Here is a 23,627-nt window from a genome sequence, read left to right on the forward strand (position 1 = left end):
AAAGTGCTGCTAGTGTTAATTTTGAGGTTATAAATAAATTTTATGAAGTAGACAAATTTCCAAGGGATCCAAGATTAATGAGGATCAAATGATATTAAAAATTAAGAACAAATAAACTTTTATTTTAAAAGTTTTAAACTTACAGAGGTTTTACACTTACAGAGTTATGAATGTAAAAATGAACAAAAATGGTTTGTATAGAGGACTGAATTCTCAAATTGGGAATAAATTGCAATAAATTGCAAAAAATTAAGAAGAAAACATTTGATAAAGATTGTTTTTTTTTTTTTTTTGAGACAGGGTCTTGCTCTGTTGCCCAGGCTGAGTGCCATGGTGCGACCCTAGCTCACTGCAGCCTCTGCCTCATGGGTTCAAGAAATTCTCATGCCTCAGCTTCCCAAGCAGCTGAGACAGGCTAATTTTTGTATTTTTAGTAGAGACGGGGTTTTGCCATTTTGTCCAGGCTAGTATCGAATTCCTGGCCTCAAGTGATCCACCCACCTCGGCTTCCAAAAGTGGTGGGATTACAGGTCTGAGCCACCATGCCCAACCCTGATTTATAATTTTGATTAGGGTAAATAAGATACTTTTAATTGTTTGAAGGAATTACTCATAAACTACAGATAGCATCCTCTTAAATATGAGGTTTTCCCTAACAGAAGAGTGCGTGCTTACACTTTCTTTTCACGATGAGGACATTTATCGCTCCATACAAAACTAAAAATATTTCATTTAGAAGATATCCAAAGGTGTAACTTATTTCATTAAGTGTATGATACCACATAACTGAATGAGGAATGAGGACCGTGATGGGCAAGATGAACCAATAGCTATTGGTCCAGTATATGGAAATTGAAGTTAATGGGAAAACATTGGTACAGAAAACTACCGACAAATTGGTACCTGCGTTATTTTACGTTCAAAAAGTACTTAAGAATTCTATGAAACAGTTTCTGCTCCACTAGAACTCAATTATATGTTAAATGAACTAAATGCCATTTCATTTACACAGAGGAATCTTTAATAATGATTAATGGAAATGTAATCAAATATGAGTTGAGACTCCAATGTGTTTCACAATAGAATATGAATGAGTTATATTGGTACTAACTAGATCCATTATCTATCTCATGATGCTGATGAGGTCAAGTTTGAGGGTCTGATCCTTATACAGCACATCAAACAAAAAGACTATTATGTAGCATAACAGATGGCACCTTACAATCAGCTCTTCACCTTATAAATGTACCCATTTGCCACAATAGAACAAAATGATTATGAATAAGGAAAATCACTCAAATTGGCTAAAAATATGGTAGACAGTAGTTTTGTTTAGGAATGCAAAAAACAACAATTGGAAGACTTATTAATATGTAAGTTCTTAAGACTGATACATTAAATAAATTAATTTACTTTCATAAAAGGAAGAAGGAGATCTTTTGTTTCTCATTCTTCAGTACCACAACCACCTATTAACCAAAGTTTGGGTAACTGCATGACATTAGCAAATTAGGGAATAATTAGTAACGTACAATGTGTGTATTTCAATCTAGATAAAAATAAAATTTAATAATTTAAATATGCATTTTTGGTTTTTTTTTGTTTTTGTACACAAACACGACACACAAATTGAATAGCAAATATATGCTACTTATTTGTAAAAGGTACATTATTGTAAGCTTTTGCATGTTTTATTCATATTCTGTTAGTTTTTATATTTACTTTATATTAGTACAAATGACTATGTACCATGTTATTTTCTGAAACTCATGGAAATATGAAATGTTTATAAATGTGTTCTTGCATTTTTTCCCTTAAATTAGTTGTGTTGTGCTGTCAGAGTCACTAATATATTTCCCTTACATTTTAATTCTAATACTGACTCTCCATTTATCTGTGTAATTATACTGAATTCCTAACATCCCAGCATTATTAAGGAAGCAAAAAAGCATAATTTATTTTCTTTATTACCTAGTGTTTTATGAATACCTTTTGCTTTGGTAAAAATATTTGACTCACTGCATAAATATTTTCCCTTTATGCTTGTAATTTATGTAGAGTAGAATATAAAATTGTTTATGATTAATATATGATTATAAAAACTAAATCAAACTACCACCTATTTTTTATTCATGAGCACATTGTGTATGCTGTGCCAGTGATTGTGACAGTATTCAAGGTGATGCTTACACAACATCACAATGCCCCGTTGACATTTCTGCCACTATAAGACCAAAAAAAATCACTGTTAAATTTAGTTTAAAATCACTACTAAATTTAATTTGGCATTATACAAATTTTAGCATAGTGACATCTTTCATGTAGTTTTTAACTCAATTTCTCACCTTGTGGACCAATGCATGTACTGAGTTATTAAGGTCTCGTGTAAAGACACCTACTGAGAAAACTACCTGTTCTTCAATTGAACTATCTCAAAGAGATGACAGAAGAGACCGGGTTATTGGAACTCAAGCCTCTTTATCGAAGAATGTGAGCAATGCATAGTGGATTTCAAGCCAAAGAGAAATTGTATTATTACTGTAATACCCATGTGAACTATACTTTCATGAGCAGTTCCGGTTTGTAAAACCCTCTCCCTGTGCTAAGTATTCTTTTCAGCTTTATATCTTCCAACTGAGCCTACTACTAGACTTTGAAACACAGGTGTTTTAAAAGGTGTCATGTCAAGGAGTTCTAATCCAGCTGTGTTATAACATGTTACTTTTAAACTTTGAATGTGTGTTGAGAGGATCTGAAAGATTATGTTAATATATTTTAAGGTGTTACATTCATCGTAAATTTTCTTAAAGAAGATATAATTAGAAAAAGTATGCTCTTGGGAATTACAGTTCATGAGGTATCAGAATTGGTTTTAAAATTTACACAATAGGTTTCCTATTTGAAAACCTACCAAGATAAATTTATTAGTTTGGCTTGTACAAAATAACAAAATACATAAGGCATATTAGCTCTTTCCAGCTATGAATGAATTGATTTAAATTCTATAAATCCTTATTTCTTTATTAGTAACTCATACCTTTAGGAGTTTTTAGAAAAAGTATTCTGTCATGTCCATACCATAGCTTTCTCTGTCCTTACATTTCACGACTTCAAGTACAGAGATTAAATTATTTTCCTTATTACCTCTTCCATCAGCTGATGCTGTAATCACTGACATAAGAAAGGGCTGTATATGGTTAACTGTCCTGCCCCAGATCCCACACCAAATAAAGACTGTGTGCATGGCACCCCATTTTAACTCAGTCTTACACATTTCCTTTAGCACCACATTAAAATCTTTTCACACATTGGAGCATTCTCTGTAGTTTGTTCCTAGTACTTATATATATCAGTGCTCACTTTATATATCTAAACTTACCTCACAAAAAGTTTTTCTCTCATTTCTTCTCTTTATTCCCCTTTCTCTTCCATCTTATTTCACTTTTATCCCCCTATTCATTCCATTTATTAGCCGAAGACAGACAAAAACAAGCAAACAAATAGAAAAAAAAAAGTTTAAACAAGGGGTCAAAGTGATGGTAAATGTGAGCATTTGGAAAAAAGAAAAATAAATGGAATCCTGTTTTGAGTTTTAATTAGACAGTTTTCAGTTAATTAAACTTTTAATGGCTTTAAATGCCAATTCGGTGTATTTACCCAATTCAGTAGTCACTTCCATTTATTTTCTCAGAAAATGTAAGTGGGTTTTCCAAATTCACAGGGGTGAGAAGTATGGAGAAACGGTCAGCATCAGAGAAAGCCCTGACAAGTAAAGGCCACCATGCTGCAGGCTTTCTATCTGATGTCACACCAAACAAAGCAGATGTGATTATGGAGCAGTCATGTGCCCAGTGGACCTACCATTCTCTCTCTCTGAAGTTACTGGTAGAGTTCTGTTCATGTTGCTTATTTTTAATTCTCATGCCATGGAGGACCTGTCTCAGGAACTCAAGTTTTTATTTGATCTTTGCTGATTTCTATTCATCTTGATCCATTGGTACAGTATCTAAAAGAATGCTCACATAATTTGAATTTGAAGATAGACACTTCTAAAATCACCAGCATACATCCAGTTTTTCCAACGTGTCCACATACTTTTTGGCTAATCAAATATTTTTGTTAGGTAATGATGGAGGGCATATCCAGTGAGGAAAATGTTGGAAGCGTGTGCTCATACCTCCGTATTTTTTAAAAAAGCCTTTCTTATTTTTTAATGGCTTTTATATTTAGAAAGGCTAGTTTAGGTTTTTCTGTTTATGCTTTACCCAGTTATCCCTTCAAAACCACACAGAATAAATACAGCGGTTTTGCATATGGCATTCCTATTAATACTCAGATCATCATACATTCATGTTCCAAACACTTTACTTGTCTATGCCACATCTTGTGCCTTTAGATATTTCTATGACATGATTTTCTTCACACTTGATCTTCCTGCTCACAGTTTTTTAGATCTTCATTAGTAAACATTTCTTTTCCATACAAAACCCTGAGCTGAATACTGTACATTGGATGTATCTTCTTCATCAAAGATATAAAGATACTTCATTTAAAAATTTAACCTGAAATAAACACTAATATTGATGACTTTCAGGATTATATTGGGCTGTTCATTTTCCTCATCATCTTTCTTTTAAACAACCACTTCATCTTTTCCCTCCCTTTTATTCCTTTCTCTTCTTCAACTACTCTATTCCTAGGTAGGGCCAAATACAGCAGCATTATGTTAAGGACGGGGAAGACAGTGTTACAGAAGAGGTGACAGAGGAGTGGGAGGGAGATGACAAGAGTGCCGTGGGGACAGATTATTAGTGGTGTGTTTTGAGTAGTGTGAGAAAGTAATGAGTAGGATGGTGACCCAGGACATCATTTCGGAGCGAAAGCAGGGTGAGGCTTGTTTCTACAAGAGATGGACACACCAACATGAGGTGGATTAGGAAAGTGTCTCTGTGCAAAGAAGGGGGAAACAAAATGGAGGGCATGTTGTCAGAGTCCAGGCTGGGTAGAAAAGTGTTGTAGGTGAGAAACGATATGGCATTCAAACATGGAAATCGGAGTCCAAGAGGGGCCTAGAAATGTGTGTGCAGCCTGGTGTGGGGTGTTAGAAGTTGAGCAGGATGAGAACATTCTGTTAGGGGACACTCGGGCTGGAAGTTCAAGTCTAACCAGCTCAAGAAGGGCTTTCTTGTAAACAATTGTCTGCACATTATGGGGAAATCTGGACAAGGGAGGGAGGATCTTGATGCAGGGGAAGAAGCATCAGTGCATCAAGAAAGGGACAGAGGTGATGAAAAGTCTGCGTATTAAATATGTGTTTGTTATTTCTCTTATTTCTAATTCTGATCCAACCACACAAGTTTTTACCCTTCAAATTTGTAAATTCTTTCTTCAATTAAGAGAAAATCTGGCTCTCTATTCTTAATATCTTTACATATTTGAACATTCTGTGTGTGTATGTGAGTGTGTTTGTGTGTCTGTGACAGAGAGAAAAAAGAAAGAGAGAGAGAGAGTTTAGTATTTTGGGGCTAATACTGAGATTATTGGTAAATTAAATGATTTTTAATTACTCTGTATTGAAGTTTTATGACTACTTTTCTTTTTAACATTTTATGAAAAACTCTTTAAAGTGATACAATACTTACTAAATAATATGTATTTTTAATCTAAGTTTCTTAAAAACTAAATAATTGTATAACATAATGATTAAAGTTGCATCTACAAATGACATGGTTACATTCCTTACTCAATAATATAGTATATAAATTTATAAACCAAATTAAATTCTTAATTTCAAATATAATAGCTAGAATAATAATAAGAGAAGATAGAGAAAACTTTTAGTAATGTGCTTTTGTGCATTTTAGTTTTTATTCAGTTTATGAAATATATATAATTTGCATATTTACTCAAATGCATTACTTATAGTCTCATTTTTAAGACAGGCTACATTTTGAAAAAGACCTTATACAACAATTTAATATGAAATAATTACTTTTTGCAGTTAATATTTTCAACTGCACACCCATATATCTTGGTGTCATAGGCAGAGTAATGGCCCCTCAAAGATTTCCATATTCTAATGCTTGAAACCTACTAATATGTTACATTAAATGGCGAAGAGGAAATAAGGATATGTAGATGAAATTAAAGTTGCTAATCAGCTGACCTTAGCATGATTATATTCAGTCCAACGTAATCACAAGAGCACATAAAGGTGGAAGAGAGGACCAGAGATATGGCAGTATGAGAAGGACTTGGCTCAAAGCGACAGATTTTTGAAATGGAGGAAGGGGCCAAGAGCCAAGGAAACTATGTGGACTCTAGAAGCTGGAAGAGGCAGGGACCAAATTCTCCTTTCCAAGAATCTTCAGAATGAAATGCACCCTACTGACACCTTAAATCTATGTTGGGCTTCTGATCCACAGAACTCTAAGGTAATAAATTTGTGTTGTGCTAAGACACCATATTTGTGGCCATTCTTTATGGCTGCATTAAAAAATGAACACACTCGATTTTAAGAATTTTGTAACAATATCATATATATTACACTTAAGTTTTATATGATATTATTTGTATAGTTTATGTTGGCATAATATAATTTTAATGTAGAAGATGTATGCTATATGGATAAAATATTATCAACTACATTATGATGGTAATAACAAGTGATTTTTTTTTTTACCCAAAATAGATTTTTCTCCAAAATTTTAGCAGCTTATGATTAAGAGGTAGATGAACATTTACATGTTTCCCTAAACTTTCTAGAATATGCTAAAATAACTATTTTTCTCATTCGAGAAAACATTTTCTTATAAATGAATACACTGCTAATCTCTGCAATGTGTAATATGTAATGCTGGTAAGGTAAATTAAGAAATATAACCAGTGAATCAGAAATCATAAGTTTTGAGGATTGTAGAAATTAACAAAACAACAACAGAATTCATAAAATACTATATATCATCTTGAATGCTTTTCTTCATGCAAATAACTGTTAGGACTTTTAAATCAACATTTTATTAATGTAATCTCAATCATTGTGCTTTAGGCATGGTGTTTGAAAAGTACATATTTATATGAAACTACTTTGGGACTGACTGATTTATTCTTTCCAAAGCCATTTGGTTAGAAACCCTCCCTTCCTATGTCCCCTCCTTCCTTTTTTCAATTTTATTTTTCTGTTATTTTTGTATACACAAGTACTTAAATTAAGTGCTAATGATTGATAAACAAAAGTGCATATAGTTATTGAAGAGCCTTATGATCCAATATAAAAACATGTTATATAAGATATTCAGAATTGTTGAAAATACTGGAAATGATAAATTATTATACCAATATTAATAAACATAAAAAATAACACAAGCTTATGGCATCAAATCCATACTGTAAACAAATATAAGACAAACAGTAAAAAGTCACCCCTTCTTCCACTTTTAATATCCATTCTCCAAGAAAAAAATGGTTTTAACTACATAAAATATTAGGTGTTATCACAGAATCCCATTTATAAGTACATAGCCACTGGAACCTTTATTTCTTGAATTATCCACATGAAACAACTCCCACTGACTTCCCATAGTCACTGTGAGAGATAAAGAACACAACACGTTTTCCCTCTCACACTCCTTTGAGTATAATAAGGAATAGCATTATTTTGGTCTTAAAGACCCTGGTATCCTAGATTTGCGGTTTGTTGTAATGGCAGTTAAGTCCATTGTGTCCTTAGCATAAGGTAGCTGCATGTCTAAACTAAGAATAATTAATTCTTTTGATCCAGGAGCATGGTATGCCTTTCTACTTGTTTGTGTCCTCTTCAATTTAATATCATTAAAATGGACATACTGCAAAAAGCAATCTACAGATTCAACGCAATCCCTATCAAAACACCAATTTTTTTTTTTTTACAGAAATGAAAAAAAAAATTCTAAAATTTGCATGTAACCAAGAAAGAGCCTGGCTAACCAAAGGAATACTGAGCAAAAACAGCAAAGCTGGAGGCATTGCACTATCTGACTTCAAAATATATTACAAAGCCACGGGGAATAAGAAAACATGGTATTGGTATAAAAACAGACACATACACCAATGGAACACAATAGAGAATCTAGAAATAAATCCATATATTTACAGCCAACTGATCTTTGGCAAAGCGGTAAAGAATAAACACTGGGGAAAGGATACCTTCTTCAATAAATGGTGCTGGGAAAACTGGATAACCAGAAGAAGAATGAAAGTGGACCTCTATCTCTCACCATATAGAAAAACCAGTTCAAGATGAATATAGGCCCAAAACTACTAAAAATATTAGAAGAAAACATAAGGAAAATTGTTCAGGACATTAGTCTAGGCAAAAGCTTTATGACTAAGACCTCAAAATCACAGGCTACAAAAATAGGCAAATAGTACTATATTAAAAACAAATGCTTCTGCAAAGCAAATGAAATAATCAACAGAGTGACAAGGCACCCTTTTGAATGGGAGAAAATATTTGTAAACTACTCATTTGGCAGGAGATTAATATCCATAAAATACAAGGAACTCAAACAAATCAGTGGTCAAAAACAAACCAATAATCCCATTAATAAATGGGCAAAGGGCGCCGGGTGCAGTGGCTCACGCCTGTAATCCCAGCACTTTGGGAGGCCGAGGCGGGTGGATCTCCTGAGGTCAGGAGTTCAAGACCAGCCTGGCCAATATGGCGAAAACCTGTCTCTACTAAAAAAAATGCAAAAATTAGCCGGGTGTGGTGGCCCGCTCCTGTAATCCCAGCTACTCAGGAGGCTGAGGCAGGAGAATCACTTGAATCCAGGAGGCAGAGGTTGCAGTGAGCCAAGATCATGCCACTGCACTCCAGCCTGGGTGACAGAGCGAGACCCCAACTTGAAAAAAAAAAGAAACAGGGAAAGAGAACATTGAGAGCAGAACCACTAAAAATGTTAACATTCTGCAGCATCGGGGCCTGCCCTGGACTCCAAGCGTGGGGCCAACTGAGAAGACAACAGCAACGTTCCCAGTGGAAGGGAAGGTTCTAGACTACAAAGCACGTTCATGTGTGTTTATCCTAAAAATCTAGGAAATAGGCAGGGTGGATATGCCGGTACTTATTATACAGATGAGATAACTGAGGCACAGGGATATTATGGGATGGGTAGGATAGGTGCCCTGAGCATGTGGGGTAAGGGGACAATCAGAATTCATGGCCCCCCATGAATTCATTACAGGCTGCCTAAGTAGCCTGGATTAGAGCCTCCTACTCTGTGTCTCAGTTTCCAAACCTGTTCAGTGAGGGATTGAGCAAGATGTTCTCACTAAGGGCTCCTATAGAAGCCTGGGTGCCATTCTCAATTCCTTCCTTCCCCACTTCCCACTCAATTTCTTCCAGTTCTTCCATCTTACCATCTCTGGAATCCACAGTGCCCACCATCTCCTGAACCATTGTTTCTGACCTGGAGGACTGCAGAGCCTCCTAATGGTATCCCTGCCCACAACAGTCCCTCCAGGACCCTCACCACTTGGCACGTGGCACATACTCAGGTCACTTCCTGCTCGGATCCCTTCAGTGGCTTCTACCTGCTCAGGGTCAAGTCCAAATCCCTTCCCTTGGCCCCACTCATCTCTCCAGCCTTATCTCTGGACACTCTCCTTGCGTGCTCCACTCCAGCCAGCAGCGGGTCATCTTAAGGTCAGGACTCTGGTGAAAGGATTCAGAAGCCCAAATGCCAAATGTGAATGCAGAACTAAGAGCCTACTTCTGGTTCAACACACCAGTGGTGAGGCTGAAGTCCTGACCTCCTTCTGCCCAACTCCCACATCTGTCTCCCACTTGCTTCTGAACTTGGAAGGGGGGAAGAAGCCAGGCTATCACTTCAACACCTCCAGAATGAGAGCTGCTAAGCCTCCCTTGGGCCCACTCTACTCAGACATTGACTCACCCACTGGCCAGAGCAGGCTCCTCCACCTGCCATGGATCCACCCACATCCCGGGTCAAAGGGGCCTAATGATGTTTCCTCAAGAATGCAATCCACTCCTAGGTGTATACCCGAAAGAATGGAAAACAGGGACTCAAGCAGATAAAAGTACACCGATGTTCATAGCAGCATTATTTGACAATAACCAAAGGACAACCCAAGTGTCCACCAACAGAAGGATGTATAAACAAAATGTAGCATATATGTACAAAGGAATATTACTCAGCCATCACAAGGAATGATGTTCTCTAGGAAACTTGAAAACATGATGATAAGTGAAAGAACCAAGTACAAAAGGACAAATATTGTACGATTCCACTTACATGGGGCGCCTGAAAGAACAGAGGTTCCCAGGGGCCGGGAAGGGGAGAACGGGAAGTTATTGCTTAGTGGGGATGTTTTCCGTGTGGGATGATGAAAAAGCCCTGGAAATAGGTAAAGATCATGTTTGCACAATACTGTGAATGTGCTTGATGCTGCTAAAATTGCATGCTTTATTTTATTTATTTATTTTTTATAGAGACAGGGTCTCGCTCTGTCGCCCCAGCTGCAGTGCAATTGCGTGATCATAGCTCACTAAAGCCTTGAACTCCTTGACTCAAGCAATCCTCCTGTCTCAGCCTCCCAGCTAGCTAGGCCTACAGATGCACACTACCACGCTCAGCTGATTTTTATTTTTTTGTAGAGATAGGTTCTTGCTATGTTGCCCAGGCAATCCTCCTCCCTTGGCTTCCCAAAGTGCTGGGATTACAGGCGTGAGCCACCAGGCTCAGCCTAATATCACATACTTCAAAATGGTTACAATGGTAAATTCTCTGTGATGCATATTTTACCACAATTTAAAAATTAAATAAATAAAATATACCGATATAAAATTGACATGTGTAGCAGACATGTTTAATAAAAATAAGCAAATACTCTGGACAAAAAAGTGGGAAGAGGGGAGGTAGTTAAGCTGACAGCTAACCATTCCTCCCGAGGGCCTCCGCTGACAGGTCGGCCAGATGCAACGAGGCATGCTTAAAAAACAAGTCACCCAGAAGTCAGCTCCTGACCCAATGACATCAACGGGGAATCGCATCCATATCCTCTCCCTCTCGGGAACCGTGTGCCACGTGAACACCAGCCTCCAGTCGAAACCACCGATCTGGGGCTCCCCGGAGTTCCCCAGGTATTCGAAGGTGTTCCAGTCGATCATGTCAATCACCGGGCACACCACTGCCTACTCCTCTTCATGGATCCTGAAAGCACCCAAGACATCCATCCATCTCTTCTATGCAGACGGGCAGCAGGAAGACAATTGGGAAATTCAAGGGTGAATTCTTGTCTTCCTTCCAATAAAAGGGAGGAACACCTGAGAAAGGCCTGCTTCTCTTATTCCAGGTGTCTGTAGCCATGTCAGAGCCCTGGCAGGTGACCACCATGGGGGAGATCTGGGGGCCAGGGAGGGCTTTCAAACAAAAAGTCCCATGACTTTAATATGCTCTGATTCTATCCATGGACATTCTGACCAAACGCTCTATGATTTCAATCTCTCAGAAGTGCGAGAGGTTTAATCATAATGAAACATCTTAACATCAAGAAATATTTATCTCCTACGAACAAAGGTGCACCCAGACCAAAGGGTCAGCTTTGGAATTAGAATATAAATTCTAATCCTGCTATTTATTTGCTGTGTGACATTAGCCAAGTCACCTAACTTCAGAGCCTATTGCCTCAGTGGTAACACTGGAATTATAATATCCATTAGGAGGGTTAAATGTCAGGATTTCCTGGGAAAATGTTTTTAAGATGGCTGGCAGACAACCTGAAACTATTGCTATTTTTTTCTTTTAACTTTTGTTATTGTGAAATATTACACATAGTGAAAAATGCTATAATTTCCTTTTGCAGGTATCAGCCTGTGTGTTGGTTTCAACTGTTCTCTCCACAACATTATTACAAATCTGGCCATCCCTCAGCATTCTTCCAGGCCTTGTTTCTTTGCATTTGACACCACACTAGGAAAGATGGACTGAGACTAGACCATGTGTGAACACCAGATTTCCTTGAGTACATTTTGGGGGATGTTGTCTGGAATTTGAGACCTAAAAATCCTAAGAGTCCCACAACACAGGACAATGCAACAGAGATCAGCCAGACTTGTGCTTTCACTGTCCTTAGAATGACACCAGAAAGTCAGAGGGGATATTAGAAATACCACTCAGGGAAATTGCACTGTTCTGGACAGGTTGCGTGAGACAGAGTCTCAGATCTGTGAGTTCCCCAAATTGAGGAAGTTGCATACTAGGTATCCACCAACATCCGCTTATTTAAAGAAATTGATGGCATTATTTAAAAGGTTGAAATGGCCAACATCAGACCTGCTGGGCAAGTTCCACCTGGCCCCTGTCAAAGGCCATCTCCCCCAGGAACTGATGGCCTGTGATCAAGCTCGCTGGAACCACAGACAGCCTAATTTTTACAAGAAGGGGAAAACTAGGAGAATGCTGTACCAGCATTGGAGTACAGGACTCCCAGTCCTGGCTGGAGAATGTGCAGGACCCATAGGGATGCTATTGGCATCTGGGCCAGAACCATTCTCCACTGCACAGGGCTGATCTGCAGGATACTGGGCCTCCCTGATACACAAAATGCCAGGAGCCCTACCTGGTTGACATGACAACCAAGAATACCTTCCCACATTTCCAAAAGCCCCTGGATGGAAAGGGTTACCACTCCTGTCTGGGGCCACCTTAAGGAGAGTCCACAGTCTGATGTGTCCCAATGCTGGTGCACACCAAAGTTCCCTGGGGAGCAGAAGTCGAGGCCCCAGCCCCAAAAGTCAGATCCAAATGAGACCAGGCATTGGTGTGTTTAAAAAGCTCCCCAGGTTGAACCCTCATACACCGTTGGTGGGAATGTAAATTAGTACAACCTCTATGGAGAACAGTTTGGAGGTTCCTCAAAAAACTAAAAATAGAGCTACCATATGATCCTGCAATTCTACTCCTAAGTACATATCCAATTACCAAAAATATATCTGCTCTGTCATGTTCGTTGCAGCACCATTCACAATAACCAAGATTGGGAAGCAACCTAAGTGTCCATTAACAGATGACTGGATAAATGATGTGTGGTACATATACTCACAATAGAGTACTATTCATCCGGTAAAAAGAATGAGATGCTGTCATTTGCAACAACATGGATGGAACTGGAGGTCATTGTTAGGTGAAATAAGCAAGGCACAGAAAGACAAACTTTGCATGTTTTCACTTATTTGTGGGCGCTAAAACTTAAACCAATTGAACTCACGGAGACAGAGAGCAGAAGGATGGTTACCAGAGGCTGGGAAGGGTAGTTGGTTGGATGGTTAATGGGTACAAAAAAAATAGAAAGAATGAATAAGACGTACTAGTTGCTAGCACTACAGAGTGACTATAGTAAAAAAAAAAAAAAATTAACTGTACATTTAAAAATAACTGGCTGGGCATGGTGGTTCATGCCTGTAATCCCAGCACTTTGGAAGGCTGAGACGGGCAAATCACTTGAGGTCAGGAGTTTGAGACCAGCCTGGCCAACATGGTGAAACCCCATCTCTACTAAAAATGCAAAAATTAGCCTGGCATGGTAGCGCATGCCTGTAATCCCAGCTACTCGGGAGGCTGAGCCAGGAGAATCACTTGAACCTGGGCAGCAGAGGCTGCAGTGAGCCAAGATTACTCTACTGTACTCTAGCCTGGGCAACAGAGCGAGACTCTGTCTCAGATAAATAGAGATAGATAGATAGATAGATAGATAGATCGATTAAAAAAAATTACTAAGAGTATGACTGGACCAGGTGCGGTGGCTCACGCCTGTAATCCCAGCACTTTGGGAGGCTGAGGTGGATGGATCACTGAGGTTAGGAGTTCAAGACCAGCCTGGCCAACACGGTGAAACCCTGTCCCTACTAAAAATACAAAAATTAGCTGGGCATGGTGGCACGCACTGGTAGTCCCAGCTACTCAGGAAGCTGAGGCAGGAGAACCGCTTGAACTTGGGAGGCGGGGGTTGCAGTGAGCCAAGATCACACCACTGCCCTCCAGTCTGGGTAACAGAGTGAGACTCTGTCTAAAAAAAAAAAAAAAAAAGAGTATGAGTGGATTATTAGTAACACAAACATCAATGCTTGAGGGATATCCCATTTACTCTAGTGTGATTATTATGCATTGCATGCCTGTATCAAAATATCTTATGTACTCCATGAATATATACACCTACTATTTACCCACAAAAATTAAAAATTAGAATATATATTTTTTAAAGTTCCCCAGGTATTTCTAATAGACAACTGAGGTGGAAAATCCCCTCATCTACAGGCCTGCAGCAAAGAGGGGGCTGGCCCGTGTCCAAAGGGTGGGATGAAGAGAAATTCTAAAAGCATTAATCCATCAGCTGAAGAGAAAGAAATGTCCTTTCCCCATGATTTCATACCTGCGTAGAGGTGGCCATCTATGAGTGCAGTGGCAGAACGAAGGAGGGGGTGCCCACTGGTCCGGGTTCCAGAGGGAGCACTCGGCCATAACTGTGTTCTAAATAGTCTCCAGCTCCATCACAGGCCAGAGGTGCCTCGAATCTGCTGCTAGGAAAGCTCATCAGAGCTGAGGAGGAGAAAGAGACAGCTATAGAACTTGCAGCTGACAAGGAGCCAGGACAGTAGGAAGTGGCAGGGCAGGAGGTAGCTGGGTCACACCCAGGAAGGAAGGCAAGTGGGTCCCCAGCTCTTCCAGACAACCCTAACAACCACAGTGTTGGTGTCTGCGGGGAAGCAGTTTCCCAGCTGCAGAGACCCTGCCCCTCCAGCCCTTTGCCTGCTCCACAGAGGGGAAGCCAAGCAAAGATCCCTTCCTTCCTCTCCCACCTGGGGAGCTCCTGGTTGGCCGGCCCAGCTCCTGACTTCCATGACACAGAAACAGAAAGGGCAGAGAGATGAGGCAGAGCATGGGGAGGAAAGAGAGAAGGGAACAAAAATTGGGCCCCAGTAGATGGTGGCTTCTTGAGGGGGGACGGTAGGAGGGTGAGAGTGAGATGCCGTGGAACAGCAAGGACAGTGGCCTTGAGAACAGGGCCACATTATGACTTTCAGGGGCCCTTCCTCTATAACAAGCAGACAGATTAAAAAACATATTTTATGACTATACTGGTATAAAGACAAATACAATCCATGCTAGATTCATTATTACATACCCATTATTATGATATTCATTTTTCCCTTCTGATTTTAAAAGAAATTCATGACATTCATGTGGGTTCCTTCCAGTTTCATGGGCCCTAGGCATTGTTCCCCCTGGGTGTAAGGGATAAGTCAGCCCTGCTTGAAAGAAATACATCGAAATGTGTATTCTCCAGGAGTGCCATTCTACTTGATTGAGGATTTTTTTAAGTGTTCTTGGTTGATGATACTTCCTCGGTTTTCTGCAACAAGCTCGGATAAGAAGGAATAATAAGGCTGGGTTTGGTGGCTCATGCCTGAGGTCAGGAGTTTGAGACCAGCTTGACCAAAGTGGTGAAACCCCATCTCTACTAAAAACACAAAATTAGCCAGGTGTGGTGGTGCATGCGTGTAATCCCAGCTACTCTGGAGGCTGAGGCAGGAGAATCACTTGAATCCGGGAGGCAGAGGTTGCGGTGAGCCAAGATCACACCATTGCACTCCAGCCTGGGCAACAAGAGTGAAACTCTGTCTCAAAAAACAAAAATAAAAAAGAAGAAATAATAAAAGCAAACAGTGACACGGGGCCTCCTCCAGCTGGCACTCCCAAGCACTTGCCATGCACTAAATCATTTCATGGCCTCAACAGCCTAACGAAGCAGGGACTGCTCTCCTGCCCAGTGACAGAGGAGTAGCTGAGCCCAGGCAACCCGTTAACTCTCAAGCGACGGGATGAGTCTGTTCCTCATGTTACCTACACCAGGTAACGTGCTGTCCCTCCCGTGGTGGGCGGCTCACGCACCTCTGCAGCAGCGGCTCCAGCCACCCCTCGTGGCACTCACAGTGACAGTCCAGGAAGGTCAGGACATCGCCCCTCGCCGCAGACGCCCCCAGCAGCGGGGCTCGCACCAGGCCCTCTCTCTTGGCGTGGATCAGGCGCACCTTGGGCAGTCCCGAAAGCTCGTTGGCCAAGCGCTCCTTCAGTTGCTCTAGGGAGGCAAACAAAGCAACAGGGGTCACCGTGACAATCTTGGAGAAGCACCTCATCCCAAGCCGGGGCCTTCTAGAAACTCCCTGTCCCAAACAGAAGATGAAATAGACAGGAGCCTCCTTTGCTCTGCCACCTGGGACATCCTTACCTCACCCAGAACCAAGGTTGGAAGTGCTCCGAAGGCCAGGAGGAGGCTGGGGGAGGAATTCCAGAACCGCCATTTGCTCCCCATCAAAACACATGCACGCTGAATTGTACACTTCAAATGGGTGAATTGAATGGTGTGTGAATTTATTTCCATAAAGCTGTTACAAAAAATGCTTTATAGTTTTGACTCATGAGCATTTAAAAACCAAAAAACACATGAACCATCTAATCGCAATTTTTATAAAAACAGTAGTTATGCTAATAGAAATTTTCTCAGGAGTACTTTACAGTTTCAGTAGTAGTAACAATAATAATAGCAGCTAAAACTAAAGAGGACTTGCTGTGCCAAGTACTACCTAGGTGATTTCTAGATAACCCATCTGATCCTCATAACAATCCTCTGAGGCAGGTGCTAGTATTATCCCTGTTTCACAGATGAGGGCCCTGAGGCCGGAGAGGCTAAGTAACTTGCCCAAGGTCATAGAATAAGTAAGTTGAAGAGCCATGAGGGGAACCCCGCTCCAAATTCTACAAGCTAACACTACCGCCCAGAGCAGCCACCGGAGTGAGAGCCTGTCTATAAATAAATCAATAAATAAAAGCATTCATTGGTTGATTTTTTTTTTTTTTTTGAGACAGGGTCTCACTCTGCCAGCCAGGCTAGAGTGCAGTGGCACCATCATGGCTCACTGCAGCCTCAACCTCTTGGGCTCAAGCGATCTTCCCACCTCAGCCTCCCAAGTAGCTAGGACTACAGGCATGCACCACCACACCTAGCTACTTTTTACATTTTTTGAAGACATAGGGTCTTCCTATGCTTCCCACGTTGGTCTCAAATTCCTGGGCTCAAGCAATCCTCCAACCTTGGCCTCCCAAAGTGCTGGAATTACAGGCATGAGCCACCGCGCCCAGCCAATTTTTTAAAAAATCCAAATTATAACCACAAATAAGTTGATTGCAGGAATAAGGCAGGTAACTTTGCAAGCAAAGCTAATTAACCACTGTACCCAGTGAACCCATGAGTGCAGCATGGCTGCCCCGCACTCGTGATGGATCTTGTCAGTGTTAATTTTAAGTCTGCCTGAACTGTCTCTCTGCATCAGAGAGGGCCTGACACCCTTTCATCAAGCTCACACTGACACTGCAGAAATGGTGGGGAGGGGAGGCAGGGCAGGACTTCCTAACTCATTACAGGTTAAAGCAGGGCAACACGCCTGTTTTCCCATGTTCTCACAATGACAGGAAGGGAAGCTTGGTCCACACTGCCTCACATTTTTATGAGAGAACTGAGATGTGTCAGAGGAATTCCTACTGTATTCCTGCCTGCTGAGGAGCTATTTAATCCCATTATGATAAAATAAATAATCTGCTCTTTGCCTTTAGATTAATATATTTGTGAAATGCTGTTTTTTTCATTTTGCAACTTTTTAAACATTATAAAAATAGAAGTTATCATTTAACAAGAGCTCACTAAATGCCAAGCACCTACCCAGCACATTGATCTCCTCATCTCATTCAATGCTCACGATGATCCTACAAAGTAGAAGCTATTATTATTCCCATTTTATAGAGGCTGAAGCCAAGTTTGAAACTGGTTAGGGTCATTGCCCAAAGTTGTATAGTCGCTAGGTGTTGGAAGGGGATTCAAGCCTGTGCAGTGTGGCCCAGAACCAGTGTCCACACGGAGAGATTTAAAACAACCCTGGGGAGAAACAGAAAATCGAAATGTAGATGAGCACCTACTATGTGCCAGCTGCTACATGAGATTCTGTCCTATACATGATCCCATTTATTCTCCACTATAATTCTCTTGAGATAGGTGTGGACAGACCCATTCACAGGTGAGAAACTAAGGCTCAGAAAAGACAAGAAACTCTCCCAAGGCACCATAGCTGGATCATGGGAAAGCTCGCCTCAGACCCAGGTGCCCTGACCCCTGAACTCAATGCCTTCTAGGCTATAGTCAGCTCCAGCCTGGCTTACCCCAACCCTGCTTACCCCAGCCCAGCTTACCCCAGCCCGGCTTACCCAGCCCGGCTTACGCCAACCTGGCTTACCCCAGCCTGGCTTACACGCTGTCACAGACACTGCTCCTTGTGCCTTAAACCCATTCTCCCTGTGACCTGTAACTGAGCACACAGCCAGCAGGATAAAGGCCACAGCTCCCAGCCTCCCTTGCAGCTATGCGTGGCCAGGCAACCACACTCTGCTCAACGGGATGTGTGGAGAACTTCCAAACAGTGCCCTCGGGGGGAAGGGTGTGGCTCTCCTTCCCCTTTAAGCCTTCTGGTTGACCCGAGTGAGCAGGAGGTGAAAAACCAGCTCAGTCCATGAGGACCAAGGCAGCAGAGCACCCTAGAGAAGGTGGGAACAGGTGCAGAAGGAGCTGAGGCCCCATCCACCAAGGAGCCACTACACCCATTCTAGACTAGCACACCAGATTTGTGATGTGAGAAGTCTATTTCTATCTTGTGTGAGTCACTATTGAGTCTGTGAAAACAGCCCAATGCACACACGTATTAGAACACACAGAGGCCAGTTTTGAAGTCAGAGCAAGTGCAGCATCTGAGGCAGCAGAAGCCCCATCAGCAGGGGTTGCTTCCCTTTGAGACAGGCTGTAGTGACTGAGCCCACAGCTCTACCTGCTGTTACGGCCTTGACACTTGCCCTCGGTTAAGCTTAGCTGCTCTCACTTCAGCTAGGTCCCAAGGATTCACGGGCTGATGCTACTCCATTGGCACTGCCAGTCCCAGCCAAGCCAAGGCTCTGCTGCATGTGGGCACCACAGAGGCCCCTCCACCCTCCTTGCCTCCATCCTCACCCAGCCCCTCCCCTGCCATCGGCCATTCCCCACACAGCTGGTTCAGTGAGCTCCTCAGATGGATGTGGACCTTGCTGTCCCCAAAGCTCCCCATCAAGCTCACACTTAAGCCTCAACCCCTTATGGTGGCCTCCAAGGCCCTACCAGATCTGGCCCCGCCCACCCTACAACCTCACTTCCTACATCTCTAAAATGCTTTTAAGCTCATTTTCTGGCTCTTGCCTACTCCGTTTGAGTGATGAGAGGTAGGTTTTCAGATACTCTTTAGGATGTTTTTTCTTAGTATAGCTAAAGGTTTTTTAATTTTGTTTATTGATTCAAGAAGAGTATTAAATAGGGATGGTAAGACACAGCTCTATTATGAATATATTCCAAAAGAAGAGTCAAGATGATTTGCTGATAAATTTGAGGCTGTAACTGACACTCAGACATAAATAAATCTACATGATTAGCCGAGATAGAGAAGAAGGTCGTGAAATAAATGGAAGTCAGAATGTCTGCTGTCAGAGAACAACTTAACATGAGTAGGAATTCTGTTAGAGAGGACCAATTTCTGTAATAACTTCTGGAGTTTGAGAGTTTTCTTGTTTCTCTACAGTGAATACTTTGTCCACTGCACTCCATCCCTTCCTGAAGAGGAGAAAATTGTACATTGAGAGACATGAAAGAACAAGGTTCTTGAGACAGAAGCAACAAAAAGAGCAGATAATTCATGCCCCCTAAAAGCAATGGGGGTTGAGAATTTGGCAACACCTATGTGTGGATATGAGAATAACATTGTGACAGTGTAAATAATTCCAGAAAATTAGAAGGTGATTAAGAGAAGTGTATAGGAAGTGGGCTGTGTATAGGAAATTGGGAGTGAAGAGGAGTCTGGTGGTATGGACAGAACATAAGACAGAGTGATGGAAAATAGAAAAGAACAGGTAGGTGGGGATAGTGAGATTCCACACAGTCTGAGCAGAGGTGCTACTAAGCATCAAGAAAGTCTAATTATATCAAAGAGTCCCCCACATCCCTGCTCCCATTCTTGAGGATTCCTGGAGAACACAAGGAATTGGAGAGAACTGAGTATCTGACACTTGGATGCTGCGTGTCTCAAAGCTATCAGCAGAGGGCACACTGGGAAGACTTTTACATGGAGCTCACAAACTGGTGGGGCCAAAGGACAGTTCAGAAAAAATCTGACTACGATTTCAGGGATTTTCTGAAATATTTGGGAATGAGTTATTGTGAAAAACAATGAGATTCCTTCTAACCAAGCTGATGGAGAGATTATAGCATGCAGTGTATAATGTAATTTCATTTGGAGGGAGGAAGAAAAGGATATCCACTAAGTGGATAGATAAGAGGTTAATGGGAAGGTGTGGATGTGTGAATGAATGGAGGATAGATACATACCCAGAAGATGGTCACATCAACATACTGACGATGATGTATGATATAGCTGGAGGGGGAGAAAGAGAAAGAGAAGAACTACTATACCACAGATGAAGAAAGATTTTCATGTTTTTAAATTTCCACTCCTCCTGTGTTGTTGAGTTTGCATATATAATATTTATTTGTAGTATTTTTAGGTAAGAGAAAGGAAAGTACAATCATTTTGGGTTAAGAGAAAGAAGAGTATAATTTCAAAAGCAAATTTAGGCCATGAGAAGAGAATGGAGTATAACCTGGTAGGTAGAAATGTCTATGTTTTGGAGATGGTATATGTACTTGAGTGTGTTTTCAGATACATGCATAGGACTTGCTGCTTTTTGAATTGGCTATTCTTTCTTCACCTTTCAGATTTCTCAACCGTAAAGACTTGCTCTTATGTCTGAGTTGCTAGATTCTATTTTCGACAGTATAAAAAGGACTTTTCTCACCCAAGGTATTTAACAAAGGGAGAAAATCATTCAATTCTGCTTTCATTTGCACATTTGTACAACTTTTTCTCCTTACCACCATCCGTGGAGTCACCTGTTATATATTTTTTGATTTTTAAATTTTTTGTGGGTACGTAGCAGGTGTATATATTTATGGGGTACATGAGATGTTTTGATACAGACATGAAATGCAAAAAAAAGTACATCATGGAGAATGGGGTATCCATCCCCTTAAACGTTTATCCTTTGAATTACAAACAATCCAATTACACTATTTATGTTATTATAAAATGTGTAATTAAATTATCACTGACTATAGTCACCCCATTGTGCTATCAAATAGTAGGTCTTTTTCTTTCTTACTATTTTTGGTACCTATTAACCATCCCCTCCTCCCCGCTGGCTCCCTACTACCTTTCCCAGCTATTGGCAACCATTCTTCTACTCTCTATATTCTTAAGTTCAATTGTTTGATTTTTAGATACTAAAAGTAAGTAAAAAGAGGCAATGTTTGTCTTTCTGTGCCTGGCTTATTTCACTTAACATAATGACCTCCAGTTCTATCCATGTTGCTGCAAATGACTAGATCTCATTCTTTTTTATGGCTGAATAGTACTCCATAGTGAATATACACCACATTTTCTTTATCCATCATTTGTTGATGGATGCTTAGGTTGCTTCCAAATCTTAGCTATTGTAAACAGTGCTGCAACAAACATAAGAGTTCAGATATTGCTTTGATATACTCATTTATTTTCTTTTGGGTATATGCCCCACAGTGGGATTGCTGGATCATATTATAGCACAATTTTGAGTTTTTGAGGAAACTCCAAACTGTTATCCATAGTGGTTGTACTAATTTACATTCCCACCAACAATGTTCAAGGGTTGCCTTTTCTCTACATCTTCACTAGCATTTGTTATTGTCTGCCTTTTAGATATAAGCCATTTAACTTTATGAAATGATATCTCATTGTATTTTTCATTTGCATTTCTCTGATGATCAATGATGTTGAGCACCTATTTATATGCCTGTTTTCCATTGGTGTTAGGCCACCATTTGCAAAATAAAAGTACTGACCGAGTAAGTTAATTCTTTACATTCTCATTATATCTACAATCACTAGCTTTTTGTTAACACTTCTGTAACTTTAGAATTCTAAGAAAGTAAAAGAGCTAAAATCCGAACAAAAAAAGTCTCAAAAATTTGAAGAGGGATAAAATTTTCGGAAATAAAGTAAAAAAAGATATTTTAACTAATGATTAAAATAACTTGCAAGTTATTTTATTTTTCTTTTTTAAAAAAGTCATTTAATTGTGGAGTCCAAGGGTCAGGCATTAAAATAATTGCTCTTAGGCATCAGAAGTGATCTGCCGTGGCTCTTAACTACAGCAGAACAAGAATCTAGATTTTCCTGGCCTGCCCCTCATTCAAGATTAAGGCCTGATTAATCTAAATTCGCTGGAAAGGACATTGAGAACTCTCTTGAAAAGAGTGAGATACTGTCTTCAAGTTGAGACTAATGAGGAACAATATACACTTACAGAAGCTTGAGTTTCTAACACGGCTCCTATTGATTATAAAGAGTTAGAGCAAGAAGATATTCTGTTCCAAAGTTCTTAACAAACAGAACTGAAGAATTAGAAACCTCTCCTGGATCCTGAATTTATAATGCATTCAAGTGCTGACATCGTGTTAAAAAGCAGAAGGTAAGAGAAGTGGATGTTCATTTTACATGGTGAAAAAGCAGTAAATCATAATGTTTGCACTTTCTGGGGCTTCATTTCAGTGGTTACTTAGTGAGTTAAATGTGCTTTCACATGACAGAGGGCAGCAGGCATTCAAACCTCATAATGTTTCCTATTTTGAGGAGTTGCATTATGAGTTCATTTCATGTTGATTCCATGAGGTACTTAGCAGTTTGAATTTGTGAAATGTTAACTGGTCTAAGGCCTTAGTCAGCTGAAAACTGTAGCTCTAAGGAAACAGTGGCCTTATTTTCTACATAATACTAGATAGCTGATGGGCAAGTGGAATTTTTGTCTCTATGATGTAAAATGTGTATTAAATTTCTGTGTTTTTCTTCCAAGAATTTTCCTCAGAGTAATAAAACCAGGTAAAACTCAATCTTAATATTAACTAGCTTGATTTGATTCACTTTATTAAGTAACTGAAGGTCCAAAGAGCAATTAGAAGTTATTATAGAAAAATGTCTATAGTTGCTGTTATCATTTCATTTTGCCATTTATATAAATATCATGAAAAATTCAGAAGGCAAGATTTTTAGACTAGAATTTTTGTTGAAGCTATGCATTGTAAAATTAAAACAGAATCAGAGCTGGAGGGAAGCTTGAACACATTCATGAGCCCCCTTCTCTGTCTTTAAAAAGCATGTTTCTAAATGCTCACTAGGGAGTAGAGGGGAGCATAAGCAAGAAGATAAGGATATTTGTACCACATCAATTATCCATTCAATTCAGCGACACAATTCTCATAATGTAGTTATGAATACAAATGCTAGTTCTTCTGCTGAATGAGAAGATGGGAAGAAGAGAGAGCAATGGTTAATCATGTAACAAGAATGTTCAAGGTATAGTACTGAGAGATTTTTCAGACCATATGCCAAAAGATGCGATTATTTCTTTAAAAAG

At 40.1% G+C, this 23,627-nt stretch overlaps 1 protein-coding gene across 1 annotated transcript in view; it reads right to left on the reverse strand.

Annotated features, from left to right (window-relative positions):
- Positions 1-23,627, reverse strand: part of LOC129028679 (golgin subfamily A member 6-like protein 26) — a 112,268-nt gene that overhangs the window by 50,939 nt on the left and 37,702 nt on the right. Inside the window, exons 6-8 of the mRNA XM_063653218.1 lie at positions 14,431-16,137; positions 3,862-14,067; positions 3,380-3,441 (exon numbers count right to left, since the gene is read on the reverse strand). The gene's annotated coding sequence lies outside the window, so the exon portion shown is untranslated. The remainder of the gene's footprint in view (positions 1-3,379; positions 3,442-3,861; positions 14,068-14,430; positions 16,138-23,627) is intronic.

Source organism: Pongo pygmaeus, chromosome 16 (assembly GCF_028885625.2).
Source record: "Pongo pygmaeus isolate AG05252 chromosome 16, NHGRI_mPonPyg2-v2.0_pri, whole genome shotgun sequence".
Lineage (NCBI taxonomy): Eukaryota > Metazoa > Chordata > Mammalia > Primates > Hominidae > Pongo > Pongo pygmaeus.